Genomic DNA, 18,960 nt, shown 5'->3' with positions numbered 1-18,960 from the left:
TTTTGGGGGGGGGGGGGGGTGGGACCTGATGAGATGCAATAAAACACAATAGTACCTTTCATTAAAACTGTTCAGGGACTAATGCTTGTACTGCATTTACAACTAATATCCACTAGGTGGCACAAGGAAACAGATTACAATATCATTTAGCAAATACCATTCTATGATCTAACGGATGAATTAGATGTTGTGCACTTAGAGTGAATAAAAAATTACTGGTAAAGCAGTAGGATCTCTTACGTCAGCAGTTAAAACTCTATGTTAGTAGGAAAAGTCATGAGAGAAACACAAGATCAAAGAGGGAGAATATTCAGGAGTAATGACGTATCTTTTTCACTATTAAAAATACTGGAGAGGGTTCATATATGTATTATTTAAAATTATATTTTAATCCATTGTGTGTCCTAGATGCAATTATTGTATGTATAGATTCCCAAATGCACAAAAACATAATCACACAAGTTTTAAAAGAGTCTGTGCTTAAGACATGAAAGCAGGGAAGTATTTATATTACTATTTTCAAACTTGGGTGCTTAAAGTCAGGTTCAGGATACCTACGTTCGATACCTGGCTACAAAATTCCCATGTGGCTTTAAGAACTCAGGCCTAATTTCTCAAGAAGGATGAGTTTAATGCTTCAGCATTATGAGCTGGAATTTGAGCTTTTTGACCAAAACTTCTTAAGATACTTAAAAAAATATATATAAATAACAAGTCCACCCCTTACTTGTGAATGTGTATCTGGATAAATTATGTAAACTGTTTATTAAGGATTTTGATTAGGCCTGGCATGTTATAATATACGGCATTTTTATAGATGTGCTAAACTACCAGATGGATGTGTTTGGAGTAACAACTGCAGCTTCAAATTTGTGATCTCATTTCATTGCCCAAATTACACAAACTAGGGGGCCAGAACAAGACACATTCACTCGCACCATATCCCACTGTCAGTACCATTGAGGTGAGTGGAACCACATGTGGGATGAAGTGCTCTCCAGCAGGAGTTAGGGTATCAAAATCTGGCTCTCTGCAGTACTTGAAATAGAGGACATTACACCAGTGGTATCAGGCTCATTCAGGCCTGTGCTTCCCTGAAGCTTAATGATATCCATTTCAAAACAATCTCTTCTCCATTCTGTGAACTGGTTTAAGACCCTGCATCTCTAATCAAGGGATAGTAGGTGTAACCTAAAACCATCCTAGCCTTCTGGGATCCTAATTTGATCAGCAGATTGGGAGTCAGGACTTGGAAGTTCTAGTTATACCACCGATTTGTTGTGGGCTTTATTCTATTGAGTAGCAGTCACTGTTTTTCTGACTCTAAGCAGTACCTCTTTATAATCAATGGAAATCAAGAGGACTATTTGCCAGATAAGATGTAGATCAGAGATGCTAAGGATATCACAGTTTAGTATGAAATAAGGCATGACTTGGACTTAATATCCAGTCTTTTCAGATGGGTATATGACTGCATAGAGTTTCTGTTTGTCTTTTGCAGAAGGGTGCTATGCCTAGTTTAATTAATGGTGTGTAAGGCACTTTGAGACCCTTCAGTGGACTAGGAGGTACAAGTGCAAAATGTTATTTTCAGAAGCTCTCGGATGCTAGTCTAAATTTTTTGCAATTTTTCCCACCCTTAGTCACATTGTGCAAACTTTTCTGCCTTGCTCCATCTGGCAGCTGAAAGGCAAACAGTTAAGATCATTCATTTGCTGGAGACCAGCTGAGTACTGTAATTAGCCTTGCTTGGCATTCAGAAATGTTGTGTTCAGTTGGTCAATTCCAGTTGAGGGAACTGAATTTGCCTGGCAATTTGGACTTCTGTAACTCCAGTAATAACCTCACATAAGAATGATAAGACTCAACCTTCCCTCAGACATTATTCATAAGAGCCTTGATTTGGCCAAGCTAACTTCGGGTAGGACCTCACTTGGAGATTTCCATTGAACTCATGGGATGGTAAACTTTTGGGGGGGAAGCAGAAACTTTGTCTATTTTAAATGTTGTGAAAACAATGTGCACATTTAAGGCAATCTATTGGCAGGTAAGGAGAGCCAGATTCTCCTTTTTGTGCCAAGCTCCTTTTGTACCCTTCTGAAGGCACAAGGTGGTGTTAAAACTTTTCCTGGCACAGGGAAATCTCTAGGCAGTGTTAACTTGTAGTAGGTGGTTGTCTCTGACCCTTTCCTGGCTTCTCCTTTGTAGGAAGTAGTTGAAGGGTGGAATAGGTGATGGCTGAAGCATCCTTAGAGGTTATTGTCGGTTGCCATAATGTGAAGTAGCCCTGAGATTGCTCTAAATTATGAATGTGGCTGTATACATCCAGCAGTTACATCCCTAGCTGTTCCAAGGATATACTGGGAGAGGCATGGAAAAGTAGAGTAATGCACCCTTTGTCTTCTCCACACCCAAGCATGGCTTAATGTTTCTAACAGAAAAAATAATGAACACATCGAATATAGTATGAATAAATAGGCCTATTAGATGGAGGGAAAAAGGGGGCCCTAAACCCAAACCCTGCATGTTTTGTTAGTTTAAATTGTATATAATGGGCTTATTTGCCAATCAAAAACTTGCCTGATATGGATGATGGGTGATTTACTCCTAGCCCATCTCTATGCTTGCTAGCACTGTACTATGAACAGCCCTGAAATAGAGTAGATCCTGTTAATTTGTACATTGCTATTAGAGGCAAGGTACTTTGAGCATCAAGGTAAGGAGATTTAAGGAGCTGGCATGCCTAAATTGGCTTAAATGGTGCCATTAATACTAAAATCAATGGGGTCTGGCAAATAGCTAGTGCCGTTTGCACAATTTGAATGATTGTACACATTATCTGGAGACATTTTAAATGATTTATACTAGATTTTTTTTTTTTTTAATTATCTGGTAAGAAGGCTGTGGCCTTTTCCTTCAGATTTGGATCTGGCCGCCATCATCCCTGCTTTTGTAACCTTGAGGCTAGACTATTGCAACGTACTTAATGTGGGATTGTCTTTGAGGACTATCTAGAAGCTGCAGCTCCTGCAGAATACATGAAGGCCCATGTTCTCATTAGTCCAGTGCTCTAGAGTCTGCACTGGCTTCCAGTAAACTTTTGGGCACAATTCAGGGTGCTGGTTGTGACCTATAAAGTCCTAAACAGCCTAGGTCCTACATACCTAAGGGACTGCCTCCTCCCTTATGTTTTATCATGATCTCTATGGTCAGGTGAAACCAACCTCCTGCAAGTTCTATGCACGAAGTTTGTTCATCAAAAATATATGGGAGGTCACTCTTGGCAGTCACTCTTCAGCTCTGGAATTCTTTCCCTTGAGGCCCATCAGAGCCTGAGCCTGGACATCTGTTGGAAGTACTGTAAGACCTTTTTATTTGGGCAGGCTGTTAGCAGGTGGAGTTAAGTTCTGGGGCATTGCACAGGAGATGTTTTACTACTTCCTATTTTGTTTTAACATTTCATCGGTTTTTATAAATTTATAAATTTGTTTTCATTTTAAGCTGTCCTGAGTCTGTTTGGGGGAGGGTGACCAATAAATAAATGAATATCCTTTTTGGCTTTCCATGAAGCTAAACTGGTATATGCTAGTTGAGGATTTGCAAGCTTAGCAATGGTGGCAGGATAGGGCCCAAAGGTATATAAAAAATCATGAACTCTCAATTTTTCTAAGCACTTGAGAAAACCTCAAACCCAAACCTCTTTGTAGCTTTTGTATTTTATGATGCAGTTTATGATTAATGCAGAGTGTGAAGTCAGCATGTATTAATGGAATTTCATGAGATGCTGGGAGGGAGAGTCATTAAGCAATGTCAAAACATTGTGATGCCCAAAATAAATAGGGAACTTTTATATGTGCAGCCAGTTACACTTGCAGGACATGAGACAAGCCCTGGAATGTGTAGAATCAAATCCATTTAGTGAAGGATGCAATGGCTGCTCTACTCTGATTTTGGGAGCCCTGTGGCTTTAGGTATCATTGTTACCAAAGATATCCTCGCTCCTATACCTTATTGTCCTCCACAAAACACATTCATGACTAATGGAAACTAAATTATCCAGACAGCTCTTCTTGGTGATGCATCTCTGACAGCTACTGTGTATGCTGAAGATTACAACAGATTAATGACTAAAAAGGGTAATTTGTATCATGAAGACTGGAAGCATCTGGGGCTCAAGTCCTTAAGAAGAGAGCTTTTCTAATGGCCATGAGAAAATTTTCATTTAGCTGACTGAAGTCTGAAGTATACATTTCCAAAAAGTACTGTAAGATTAGCATTAATATAATATATTGGATAGACTTACTGCCATTCAGATTGCATCTAACTGAAGATAAATAGCCTGAACACCCCCTGCATATCACCAAAGTATTAACATTGTAAAGTGTCCTTATAGACTTACTTCTAACATTTTTTTTTTAATTCAGCTTAAAAATAAATGTTATTCTGAACAGCAAGTAGTCTCAGCCCCAGCTCATAAACCTTGAGAGGCTGCCCTGAAATATTTTCAGCAGCTTTATAGAATCCGGCCATAGTCAGAGCTCTGTAATCCTGGGAACATCACATCATCATTTATAATTAGATCTCTCATCTCTCTCATGGGATATTAAAATAAAGTTTATTTTTGAATGTCTCTGACTGGCTCTTCTTGTAGGGATTAAAGATCCCAGAGAATTTTTCAGTTCCTTCCTCTTCAGTGTGTGCAGCATTGCCTTGCATTTAGTGCACCTCTTGTAGGACTCAAGAGGCCTGCATTCTTTTCCCATCTCTACCCCTGACCTTGGGAAAATCACTTCATCTCCCTGTCCATCAATTTTCTCATCTCTCAATGAGAATAATAATAATCATCTATTTTGTAAAGTGCTGCAGACTGATCAAAAGTGCTATAAAAGAGCTAAGTATTACTATTATTATTGGCACACATTAAATCGGTTAAATAGTGGATAATTGATAGGTCTCAAAATGTAATTGTAAATGGTGAATCATCACTGAGTGAGTGCATTTCTAAGTGGCTCCCCCAGGGATCAGTTTTCAGCCCTATGCTATTAACATTTTGAACAGTGACCTAGAAGAAAACATGAAATCATTACTGATAACATTTGTGGATGACACAAATATTGGGGAGGGAAAAAATAATGAATAACTGGGGTGGGGGATTGTAGGACATCTCACTGATAAAGAATAACCTGAAGTGCTAGTACGCAGGGTGCAAGCAAACAAAGGGTGCTTTAATATGGCCAAATGTGAAATCATACATTTAGGAACTTTCAGGTCACTCTGTCCTGGAAGAAATGACTCTGAGGCATCATAATAATTAATGACCTTTAATACAAACTCCTAGTATGATTCTGTTGTGAAAGGGGCTCACATCAATGGGTGACCAGTGTATCCCGAGTCAAGGGGGCACTTGCTCCCTCAGCGGCCAGTCAGCGACCAGGGGGGGAGGGGTCCCTCCATGGCCGATCACACTGACCCAGAAGTGCCAATGGCACGCTACTGGTACTTCCAGGTGCTCCACTGGCGCTTCTGGGTCAGAGCGATTGGCCACAGGGATTGCTTCTCTTAACACCCCCACTCCCCAGCTGGTGCTCAAGGGGCACCAGCGCTCTCACCTGCCCCACCTGCCCCATCACCAAGGAGGGGAATGCTGGCTGTCAGGGGGTGCACCAGTGCTCTCAGAGGGTGCACGTGCACCTCTTGCACATCACCACTGCATCAATCTTGAATGTATAAATAAGGGGATACTGGGAGCATCTACATGTTCATTAATGTGCAGTGCTTACTGCTCATTAAGTTTAATACTTGTAGAAGTAAGTAATGAATGCACAGTAGGCTGCCCTACTGTGCATTAGTGTGATTGCATGCTTTTTTCATGATAGTTAATGCACAGTAGACTAATACTACTTCACATTAGCCTAATAGCTTGGGTTTTGCTGTGACGCTGTAATGCACAGTTAATCAGTCTACTGCACATTCAGCATCTGGTGTAGACGTACCCACCGAGTAGGAATAGAGAATTCTATTACAATTGTCCTTGACACCAGTACAACTGCTACTGGAATGCTATGCCTAGTTACAGTGAATTTAGAAATTCAGGAAGGATGTTGATAACCAGGAGAGAGTTCAGAGTAGATTCACAAGAATGATTAAAGGATAAGAAAACATGCTTTAGAAAGACCCATGGAGCACAAATCTCTTTAGCATAACATGAGAAGGTTAAGAAGTGACTAGATAATTATCTATAGGTATAAACACAGGGAAATAGAACTGATAATTGATGGACCTTCACTCTAAAGGACAAATATGGAGCAAGATCAAATGATTAGAACTTGAATCTAGACAAATTCAGACAAAATAACGAACTTTAAAGTTTTACCAGTGGGTGTAATTAATCACTGAAGCGGTTTATGTTGGACTGCATATGCATATCAGTGTATTGGATTTTAAATCTAGATAGCATTTTTTAGAAGATATGCTTCTAAATAATTCAAACAGCTACCTGATTACAATGATCCAGAATGCCCTTACAATCATTACAATAATTGATACAGTAAATTATTATTGTTAAAAACTCAGGTCAGATTTTCAGAGGAGCCAGGGCTGTGGTTCTCAGCCTTTTACACACTATGGCATCTTTTGTCCCAGTAGGACTCAGTCCCTTGAAAAGACTAATGTCTTATCTAGACAGAATCTAGCAAGGAATATGAGAAGTATAGAATTGTTGACTTCCTGTGATCCCTATTTGTGAGCCCCAAGTTGAAAACCTAATGTGAAAGGTTCTTAGGTAAATATTTTCCTTGTTTCTTTCCTTAGACTGCTTTGAAAATCTCATCCATACATTTCCTTCTGCTTCTGATGTTGTTTTTTTCTTGCATGTCATCCATTTATCTACTCATCCAAAGCTCTTTTTACCCTACTCATGCTATACTGGAAGTAACCTCACCTTCTGCTCCCTCTGCATATAATGTATATGCATTTCCCAGAATGTAATTCACCTTTGAATCTGGCCTATAATATATAAAGAAAAAGCTATATTAAAAAGGATTAGTTATTTAAATGGCCCTGTAAAACACAACTTGATTAGAGCAGCCTTTCAGAACGTGCTATTTTCAGAACGTGCTATAAATCTGAGGCTAATGTGAGTGGTTTTAGAGATGTCCCATCTATCTTCCCTCACTCCCTTCTTCTTTCCTTCCATCCCTTCCTTTCTTCAAACAAGTGTTTTTTTCCAGCTTAACATTATTGTGCATACCAGCCCTGAAGAAGTGTGGTTGCAACAGCTATTCAGAAACCTGTGTCTGAACTTATTGAAATTAATTTCTAGCACAATAGAATGGAGGTGATGGGGAAAGACACTTTTCAAATTATCTTTTCAAGGTGTTTGTTAAGATAATGAGTAGGAGCACATGGCCAAATTAAAGGCATATACAGTATTAATAGCCCAGTGAAGTCTACCAGACAAGGCCTCTTCTCTAATGAAAAAAATTAATGAAAGCTAGGAGAAATAACAATACATGGAGAATGGTAATGTGAACTAAAATAAAATTTTATAGACTGGCCTAACTTATAGAACACTTCCTTCTAGAGCCTCCTCTTCTTCTCAGGGTCTGTTTATACTGACTTCCTGATGAGCCTAGGACCATGACTGAGAAGCTGAACTTGCCCACTTGTCCCTATTCCATGCACACCGAACCCCAGTGATTAGGCAGTGTAGATGGCTTAGACGGTCTTGAGAGCATACTGCAGCACTTCTGGGATAGATACAGTCAGTCAAAAAGCCTGAGGCTAAATCAGTTCAGTCTAAACTGCACAGATTACATTGAAAAAGAAGTGAACAGACATTTACCTTTGATACAGGAAATGCAGCCACATTCCTACAGTGGCTCAGGCCAGAAGCTGGGGGGAGGGGCAGGGCACTAGAGCATGGCCCTCTGACTGTGTTCACTTCCTCTTCCTGCTGTCCCCAAGGTCTCTGAGATTTGTAGTCCAGAATTACAGCAGCAGGACTCCGCAGGGTTGCTTATCACTTCTTCCTGCTTCCAGGTGCTTCTGGGATTTGTAGTCCACAGTTTCAGCCAGCAGAAAGTTTGAGTTGGGGAAGGGGTATTTAACTCCCCTCCCTGGCCCCAGTGCCCAGCTGGGGTTTGCCGGGGGGGGGGCAGTACCCCCTGCCCTTTAGACTGAGCTGCATCTCCAACCAGGCCTGCTCCCCACCCCCTTGTCAGCCAGCCTTCACTGCTCCAGCTAGAAAGCAGAGGGGCAGGGCCAACTCTGCTCTCTGGAACAGACAGCCCAACCCAGCCCAGGGCTGGAAAACATGGTGGGATATGGGGGGACTGTGATTTAACTTGAACCAGGAAGGGGTCTGGAACAGAAGATTCATAAACCGGTTTGACCCAAATCAATTAAGTCTGATACTACATTCAACCAGGTTTATCTTAAATCAGTTTCAGCCATTTTGATTTATATGCACTGAGCTGGTTTATATGCCTAGATCCAGTCAGGCTCCTTCTTGCATGGTTTTTGTCTAGTCCTATGACTCTTACATTCCTTTCTGGCTAGTGGCTCAGTTTCAACAGGATGGATGTCTTTAGTTCTGCCTGCTCTCTAGTTGGGTGGGAAGTAAGGCATGTGAGATCAAACTACCATTAGTTGAGTGGTACACAGATCCCAAGTTTTCCACTTCCTTGGTAACTCCCCTAATCCATATGCTGTTGGGCAAAAGGCAGGTGCATCTCTTCCTTTTCCTGGAAATACTGTTGTCTGTCAGATGCTGTAGTTCAACTATACATCTCCTCTCTGAGTGAGCTGGATGCTAACATAAGGGAAGTCTAGAATGTTGCCTGTTCAATGAATGGGGGTGCTTATATACATGCGGGGGGTTTAATTGCCTTAAATTGAAATGGTGAGTTTTTAATTTGTAGCTTTTTAATTGTGACCCACTGTTTCAATATAGGGGCTTCCATTATTGTGACAGAACAGTAATGGCCCACTGGCTGCTCACCCCCAGCTCCCACTGCCATAGGCAGACTCTGCTGGGGAAAAAGAAAAGTGGTAAGGGGCCCACCTTTTTTTTCTTCCCCAGCAGAGGGGGCAAGCTGCCAGTGGCCCCTGAGCTGTGGGGGTCCCATTTCTTTCCTCTACTGTGACAAAGCCCTTCCGGGTGGTACCCACCCACTAGCACCCTGCTTGGGTAACTCCAGGGACAGCCATCACTTCAGAAGGAAGGACTGGGGCACCCTGCAGCTCAGGGACAGCCAGCAGCTTGCCCCCTGGCCATATGAGAGGCGGGCAGACACTTCCAAAAAAAAGAAAGCTGCCCGGCCCCTCATTGCTTTTTTTTTCCCATGGCAGAGCCTGCATGTGCAAGCTGCCATTGGGCCGTGCAGCCTCTGAGTTGTGAGTGGGTCCAGTGCTTCCCTCCATGGTGGCAATGCCTCCTGGGGTGACCTGGGTAAGTTGCTAGCTGGGTGGGTGCTGCCACTGCTCACAGACAGCACTGAGCCCAGTCCAATGGTGCACAGGGTGTTGGAAGTCTGGGCATGGGGAAGCTCAGGCTTGGCAGGCTTCCAACACCCTATGCACTATCCCTGCCACTTTACTACTGCCGGGGACCATCTGGGAATGGTTTGGTTTGCCCTTAGGGCAGTGTGGGAAGGCGGTAGAAGGGCGGCTGGGTGTGCTGGTGGCTGGAGAAGGCAGCAGGGATGGTGCACAGGGTGCTGGAAGCCCCCCAAGCCTGAGCTTCTGTGAGCCCACCCAGCTTCCAGTGCTCCATGCAGCATCCCCACCCCCTTCTCCATGTGCCAGACATGTACACATGCATGATTTTTTATCCACAATGGGAACATTTGCCTTGATCAAACTAAAATACACTGGAGGTTGTCTAAGGTGCCATGCTGAAATACATTTTTACACGAAAAAATATTGTGCATATGTACATGATGACACCATTATATTAGACAAATGACAATTTCTCGTCACTTTTTGCTACATGTACATGGCCCCACCATCACATATATAAGCACTGTGGAATTCTGTTCTACGTAGAATAGAATAGCATCCCTGAGGCAAAAAGTATATTTTATGGAGTAATAGTGGCAAAGACTTAGACATCTGAGAGGCAGAATAATACCTGAAACCTAGCTAAATTAACTAAAATGTGGCCATCAGTTCTCATGGAAATCTATGAGAACTGAATGCTTTAAACTGAAAGTTATATAGTCCAAACTGAATGGGTAAAGATGTATTGTGTGAAAGTCTGGATTTGAAAGGATCATGGTAGGAAGCAGAAGCTTTGGCTAAACAAAACCAACACTCCTGGTTGGTGTTTCCCCACTGTTATTAATTAAACAGTTAAAAACAGTGTCTTTTCCTTTGTTCTTTGACTCATTCTGGACAAGGGTACAGAGGTAACAGAAAAAGTGGTAGGGACCCAAGTGGGAAAGTTTCAACTTCACTAGTTTCTTCTACTGTTTCCTAATATTTGCTGTGTCTGATTCTCTCAAATTCTGCTCAGAGGCTCCCATGCTCTTCAGTGTGTATTATTGTGTGCAAACATTCATGCACCTCACTTTGCAAACTCAAGGTACAACTTGCTTTTGCAGATCTGGATTCTCAGGGTGGAGAATGGTGGACACTGGAAATCTGATCCTTTTGAGGTACATGGTATTCTGACAGAGTTTTTGCGTTTTGTTATTGATTTAAAGCTCTTCAATGAAAGCAATGGCTTGGAATCAAAGGTTAAGATGATTTGCGGCAGCTTGTAGGAATACATTTGAAAACATAACGAATGTAAGTGTGTCTTGAATCAAAATTGGTGGAGATCTAACCTAAAAATTCTTATATGGGTTTAGTACGTGAGAAGCACTTATAAGATCTTAAGTTGCCTGGTCAATGCCTTAAAAATCTTCATAAATGGACTCTAACTTCTTTTAAGACAAAATCCAAACCCCACTAATGTCAAAGGGAAGGTTTCCACTGATTTCAATTAACTTTTGATGAGAGTTGTATTGCTGTGGGAAATTAGCCATGCTTATTATATGATTGAAAACTGTCAGAATTCTTTTGTTGCACATTTCTGGGACTATTGATCCACAAACTTTAGGTCATCCACACCTGCTCATGCATTTAAATTAAAGTTAAAGACCTTTCTTTTTGATCAAATTTTAGTATTTTCATCATTAATATGCATCACACTATACAGGAATAGTTTGTTTAATGCAGTTAAATCTGTTTTATCTGTCAGTGATATTTTATGTGTTTTATTCTACAACTCTTTAAGATGTGGTGTGCATGAAACCAGCTTGATAAATAAAGATTGATTACCCAGTAGTATTTGCCCAGTAAACAGTGGTCTTCAAAAAAGTCTTCAGAAATACTTTATGTATTTTTAAACAATGATAGCATTTACATCCTGTCAACTATGTTGATTTAGTGATTTTGGCAACAACTATTTTCTTCTGGTATCATGTGTATGGAAGTTGAATTAACTGAAAGTTTTCAGTTTAAAAGTCTCCTCTGCTCCCCATGGGCGAGTAGGGGGAAATGCTGGGTTTTTTTGTTATTTTTGTTGCTGCTGCTATTGTTTCTTTTTTTAATTACTCCTCCTGCTGCTGCTGTTACTAATCAGCTTGTTTCGTAGCGTGCTAAAGAACACAGCTGGAGAATTTTCCATCTTTGATTGAAAGCATCATATAAGTTTAGAGAGCAGAAACCCATGGGACTCTGGTAAGAATAATCACAAGAAGATTTTAAACTTTGTGTGAAACAGGAAAATGTATTTTTGGTGATTGAAGCAAACTGATGTCCAAGAAGGAAAGACAGGGAAAAGAGATGGGAGGGTTCAAGAAAGGACTACACACATGAAAACAAAGATGGGATAGCGCATATATTTACTCCTGGCTTATGGGCTTGTGCAGGTGTAAGCCAAAGGCTAAGGCAGCTGCAAAACCAGTGGCAAAGGTAACACAATGTCCTTTCTACAAGCGTTGGGCTGGGGGGTTGGGGCAGAGGTTAGATGGTTTAGTTAGTTTAATTTAAGCTGAATTGGGAGCGGCGTCTGCTGCGGGGAAGAGGAGGCAGCTGGAGCTACGTCTGTCAGGGGATGGCGGGTCTGGTGGGGGCTAATGAGTTGGAAGCAGGGGGCTTTCCAGTCCAGGGGTGGGCTGGTCAGGAGGTTACAATAACTTGGTCAGGGCCAGTAGTGGCCAAGACAGCAGCAGTGTCCACCATTCCTGCACAGTTGCCAAACTGGTGCCTACAGCTGGTGTCATGCTCACCCACCCCTGGTTACATTGATTAGAAAAGAATGACCCAGCCACAATGATACTTATTGAACCCTAGTCTCCAGCCCAGGCCCTGCTGCACTTTGGGACCACTAGGATGCCTGCACAAAAATGAATTTTGTTCTTGAAACACCTGTGATTTGTGTACAGACATGAAGAAGCTGAAAAAAAAATAGTATGAGCAAAAATCTAGGCCTGGTAATTAAAATTTATTTTGATTATAAATGGAGTTGTAGGGCTGCCTATAAATTACTTTGCGTGATACTTCCTACTTTAAGGCTGTTTTCAGTTGCTGATATCTTTACCAAACTTAAACTGTACAGGCTGAAGTTTTTCATGCCAAGTGTCTGGTGCAATGTCATTTTTTTGATATTTGAACAAAAATGGTTCTGCTGTTTCTGAAAATTAGGCTAAGAAAAATATAGCACTTTGCCCATATTAATATATTCTCATAATTTTTTTACAAAAAGATCTTCTGCTTCCATGTATTGGCACAAGAATTTGAAATTTGGCTACATATATATCATATATCAGGGAAGTGCCTTTTACCAACCTGGTGAATAACTGTCCAGCTGCAGGCATGTTATAAGTCTTGGAAAAATATCCATTTACAAGGCTCAATGGAGGATTCTCATGGTTCAATGAACAAATGTTCTGAGTCCCATTGCTCTGGGCTGTAGGGGTAAGGCTGGCTTCAGCTACAATTGTTATTCCCAGCAGCTTGGGAAAAGGAGCATTGTAGCACTATGAATGACTAAGAGGAGGGAGACGGTCACAGTAGAAGAAGTTGCCTGATTCAAATACAAAGAAATAGGGAGGGATTGGCAAAGGAATAGACTGGGTGAAAGGAAAGAAAAAGGAGGTGGAGAGGAGGGGCAGGAAGGTTATGATTTGATAAATAATTAGGGAAAAGATTGGAAACTGAACATGAACTTGGAGTGAAAGAAAATAAGATGAAGCCTGGAATTAGGGAAGCTGGATTAGGATGGACAAGGAAGTTGGAGCAAACTGGGATAAAAGCCTGGGATGGAGACTTTATCCTAAGATCAGAGGAAGTTTGGAGATCCTTGTGGGGGAAATTGGGCCTGACTAGGATTAAATTAGGCTAGAAAAGTGGGAGTAAAATGAAGAGCTAAGCCTGGGGTGAAGGGCAGAAATGGTCAGTACAGTCTGTAACCATTACAGTACCTGGAAGGGAAAGCAAGATTTCACAGGGATGCAGAGAAAAGAGACTAATTAATGTTTGTGAAGCACTCAGATACCAAAGTGATGTGTGCCATAAAAATGCCCAGGAGGAAATCAATAATTCTGCATCTAAAGCAGGGTTTGAATAATGTGTAATGAATAAGGCCAAGGGCCAAACATTGAATAATGAGGATAAAAGAAAATATTGAATACTGTTTATTCTGTGATCACTGTCCATTCTGTGACCTGAATGAGGCAGGGGTCCCATGGGGAAAAATATTATGCTACCATGTAATTAACAATTCTATCATGAAGCATATGCACAAGGAGACCAAATTTATTGTTGTGTAGGCAATCTTAATTTTGTCATTTCCCAACTGCTGAGTGCTGGACTTCGCATCCTTAATGTTCTTTTAATGTATGCCTATGTGTCTGTAACGAAGTGAACATAGCACTTTGCAAAGTGTTCATGAATCAAAGAGACTGTAGTCTTTATAAACAACATTTAGATGTAAGCCAAAGGTGCAACTTCATACTGTTTACATTCAGAATATTACCAGTATTAATAGAGTAGACACCACCCCCTTTTTATCATTTATCTCCAACAAATTCCGTTTATGAAAAAAGGCCCCCAAATTAATTGTCTGTATTTATCCAGTGAAGATGGAGGACACTCCAGTGAAATGGAAAGATGCAGAGATTTTGACCTGGTAGTCATTGTCTTTCCTCATTACTCTCTTTTAAATTCCTCTCAAGCTTGCAATAATGGATATTATAGCCCAAAGCAAGTCAGCAATTGCCACTTAATCCTGGTGTGATGCTTGATTTTTGGTGTGCATTCAGGCACTTCCTTCATTTTGACTATAATGCATGCTTATTTGGGGTATAACATAATCATACTTTTCATTGATCTCTTAACCAGGTTATGCCTACAAAGGTACAATGTTACAAAGTAAAGCGTTGCTATTCACAGCAATAGTTACTGGTAAATAAACGGGAAGCTGTTTCTAGGCTAATAAGCCTTGCTTCTTAGCAGAACTAACTTTGAAAGTGGAGGCAGCGTATCTCTTCGCGGTATTGTCTTGTGTCATGATGGCTTACCCTTAAATTACTGTCTTGTTGTTTGGCACACGCCAAAGAAAAAGAAATATGCCATAGCTACAAAATCCTCTGTGTATCTAAACTTTCCCAGGATTTTGGATGTATTGTATTGACCTAACCAAAAGTTTATCTTGCTCATTTTACACTTGAAGTCATGAGAAACCTAAAGAAAACAAGGAAATACAAAAATGTGGCTCAAGAAGAAAACACTTTATCAAATAAATAACATGTCAGACCTTAGAGTCCACTGACTCTTTGTAAAGAATGTTAACAGCATTGGCTGGTTTACCATTTCTCCCAGTAGCAGGCAGATTTCTTACAAATATGATCTTTCAGCTATTTCGTTAACCTTACACTCCCACGCAGAAAATTGAAGCTTAAAGGTCATATTTAATGTGTTCAGTGTGTGCAAAATGGTTCTAATTCCAAACTTGAAGCTCATTTAACACAAAGAACCTGTTGACTAATGCTGAGCTTTAAATCTTTATTATTTAATCTATCTTTATTAGAATATTTCTGTTACATTTTGAAGTGTGGAGGTTTTATTTCCAAACTATTATTTCTTATTACCTTTCTTGTTGGTTTTCTTCCTTCTCTGGGCATGATAATAAAACCTTTTTATAGGAAAAGCAAGAGATTTTATAGTGGAGACTTTCTAATGGAGTCTAACATACTCTGTAACTAGTAGCTGTTCTTGTGGATAGCATTCTGTAAAAGCATATCTTCATATGTACTGCCTGGTTAAGGCATGTAGAATAGACCATCGTATAAACTGTACATATAAAGCCTCTCCCTTGCCCCAAATTGGCAAGAGTGTTCTGAGTTTTGGTCCCAGGATCATGTTATGATTTTGTAAAGTCAGTGACTGTTTTATATATAAATAGTGATGGGAATAAGGACTGGAAACCCTGTGACAGGTGCTGGTTCTGCAGGCAGGGGTGTGCGAGGAGTGGATTGCAGCTCTGCCCTGAGCCTTTGTCACCTCTCCAAGATCCCAGGCTCATCCCCATTTGCAGCTCCCTGCCTGCCTGTGGCCCCATCCCATCCACCTGGCCATGTGCCCTGCCTGCCAAGTTCCTAGCCAGTCTCCATGGAGATCCCAAGATTACTGGGCTGTGACAGCACAGCCTCAATCTGACCTCTGGATGCCCTTGCTTGCAGAACCGGTGCCCATCACAGGGTTATGTGGGCAGATCATGGCTGTGCCCTGGGCTCTGGCCCTGTGCTGTCACCACCCCAAGATCCAGACTCTGACCCTGCCCACCCATCCCACTCCGGGATGCCACTCCCTGCCTGCCCACTGTCCCATCCCAGCCAAGTGCCCTGGGAGGTTTGGTGAGCTGTTGTGAGGAGAGTGGTGCTGACCCAGTCCACGACAGCTCATCAAAACTCTCTTTGTGGCCTGCAAACCCAAATAATTGCCCATCCCTGTCATAAGAGCTAGGGACAGAAATTACACATACTAGTTTATCTATGTACTTTCTATTACATTGTTACTTTTTATTAATATTACAGATAATATCTAATAGTATTCATTGCTCTGCACATATAGTCATATAACTGTTAATTAATCTTACTGATACATCAAGGATATCCAGTTTTCTTTGTCACCTTATCTTGATTCACTTGGATTGTTTTAGGCCTAATCAAGCAAGTTTGGACAAAGGAAATTAAATCACATGTTTATGTTTCTAGGCAGTTCTTACATTTCAGTCAATAGCTAATAAATTGTTCAGCAAGTCTGATTAATTTTGATTGTTTAATTTTTGCTTCTTTTCCTGGGGACCTGGGATCCATTGAACTGATGCAGAGTTTTTTGACCCTCCCATAGTGTTTCAGCTCAAAATACAAGACAAGTTGAGAGTTAGTTATGCAAACTATAATGCTTTGATTTATGTTTCTAATGAATGCATAAGCAATCAGTAATTGAATGATTTTAAGTGAAAAAGACTTAAAAATGGAAGTACTTGAAGGCAATCCAGCTATTGTTCATATAAGAACTGTATGTCTTCAGGGGGTCCTATATTACTATTGAGTCCTGCTGCCTCAAAGAGAACTGCTGTAATATAATGCTGCCCTACCAATATTTTATTTTTAATAATCTGTGATTCACTTTAGTAATGAAGGGCCTGATTCATCTATTCCAGTCAATGGAAAAATTCACATAGACTTCACTGGGAGCCGAAGCAGCTTAAGCTACCATAGTGTAGACAGGCTGGCTTGAGAGACAGATCTTACAATATACCTTAACCCTTCTACAAACTAAAAGGATTAATAACTTTGAACTTCTTTGCAGATTTGCAATCACTAGATAGATAAATAATATCATTTTATGCCATCCCTGCTCTTCCATTCAAGTTTCTTTTCACCAAAAGGCAATTTTGGTACATGTATAGTTGACTTTCATTCCAGCACTCACACCACCTATCGTCTAAAGTGATCCATTTAACTGGAAATATTTATGCAAATAAAAATATAGGCATCCTTTGTGTAAATTACTTTGTGATTTCACTTTGGTAAGTGCAAAGGCATAGGCGGCGAAAGGGGGGTGTTAATGGGGCTTAGCCTCCCCAAACATGGGACAGTGGTAGGGCCACAAGGCAGCCCAGCCAAGGGCTTCCAGAGGCTGCAGCAGGGGTGGGGAGGGAGTGGGGCTGGGGCTAGGGAAGGGGGAGGCATTGTGCAGCTGGCAGGGCACAGGACTGAACGGCGAGTGGCTCATCCAGGGGGCATGGCTCCTGCTGCTATGTGTACCCTGGGAGGCACGGGGAATGTGTGTTCCTGAATCTGCTTGAGGCAGGGTAGACTTCTACTGTGGGCTGAGGTGAGTGGCAGTGGCACTGGGTTGGGGCTGTGAGGGGGGTGCTGCAGCTACCCCAAAATTCACCGTAGCCAGCCTGACCCCCTGGGAAGTGGGAGGTGGCCTCTCCCAGCACCACTGCTGCCTACCTTAAGTGCAGCCCATTCCCCCCTCCCCACCAAGAACAGCCAGGCACTGGCCCCAGCCTGCAGCCTGCCCTGCCCTGCCCCCTGCAGATCCAGGGCCACACATCCTGGGGATGGTGAGAGAAATTTAAAGATGGTCAGAAATTTCTCAGGTATGAAGAAATCCAGTCTCCATTTCAACAACTTGGATTAAAATTTTAACGACGAGTTTATGGCCACTGAGAGATTTCTGACCATCTTGCATTTCTCTGACCATTTTCAGTTTGGTTTTTTTTTTTTGCCCGATGAAGGACATGTGTGTCTGAAAGCTTGCAAAGAACAACTTTTTTGCAACTATTTATTTGGTCTAATAAAAGATATCGCCTGTACCCAAAGAGTTTGTCTGCCTTTGTGCTTAGAGCACCACGACTACAGCCTAGATTCCTGATACTAGAAGGGGTTCTCTCACATCAGAACAAGAACATTTTACAGTAGCTCTTTGTGAGATGCAGCATATTCTGCTGGCACATGGATGGATTCCTTTGCTTTTAGCAACTGCTGGCCTATTCCCCACCGACTTCTACTATGGGGACCATCCCAATTTCTCCCCAAGCATCCAAGATCACTTGGGCTGATCTTAATTTAGCCATACAGAAAGAGAAAGCCTTGTTCCTTCTATTCTCCTATGAATCTGTGTTAGGTCCTGGAATACTCCCAGTAAAAATGTGCACAAACTGAGATGCAGATGACAGTAAAAATATTTCCTCTTGGCATTCATTCAGATCTGCACTGAGTACCAAGTGTGCTAGAAGGATAACCTAGTACTCCAGCCCACTTCCATACATAGGTGCTATTCAGGTCTTGCTGAGACTAGAAAAACAGGGGGTCATTAGTGCTAACTGCAAATGGTACCAATAATGAAACACATTGCAACCATATCATTTGAACAGAATCCACAGCTGTACTTCTTTTGATTTAATGTTTTACCAACTTCCTGCTTCTTTCTTTCCTGCAGTTATTATCCACTACTTTGCATCTGTATGTATTTTGGTCCAGGCACCACATTTGTATGGATTGTATGGCACTTCACAGCAATTAAGTTTCCTTTCTTTAAAAGACTGAATGTGTTACTTCCATGGTACACACAACACTAAAGCCGTGTCTAGCCTGGGGAAAGTGATGCTTTAAAAAAAATGCTCACACAGTATAAACGGCAGCTGGCCTTAGTGTTAAAAAGGTTTAATGCATTTAAAAATGTGTTTGTTGACTGTGGTCAAGTTAGGGGATAGCTAAAATTAATCCTGGCCATCAGTCTATGCAGTGTTCACTTTGCAGCAGCTCCTGCATTGACTTCAGATGAAGCTGGGTGTGGTAAGCCTCTCCAAACATCAGGCTGCTATTTTTTAGAGTTACAGTAGCCACTCAAATTTGAGAAGAGAAAGGCTTAATGGGTGTATGCAAAATT

This window comes from Gavialis gangeticus, unplaced genomic scaffold (assembly GCF_001723915.1).
Source record: "Gavialis gangeticus isolate Ggan-Ray unplaced genomic scaffold, GavGan_comp1, whole genome shotgun sequence".
Lineage (NCBI taxonomy): Eukaryota > Metazoa > Chordata > Crocodylia > Gavialidae > Gavialis > Gavialis gangeticus.
Note: the sequence above shows the minus strand (reverse complement) of the source record.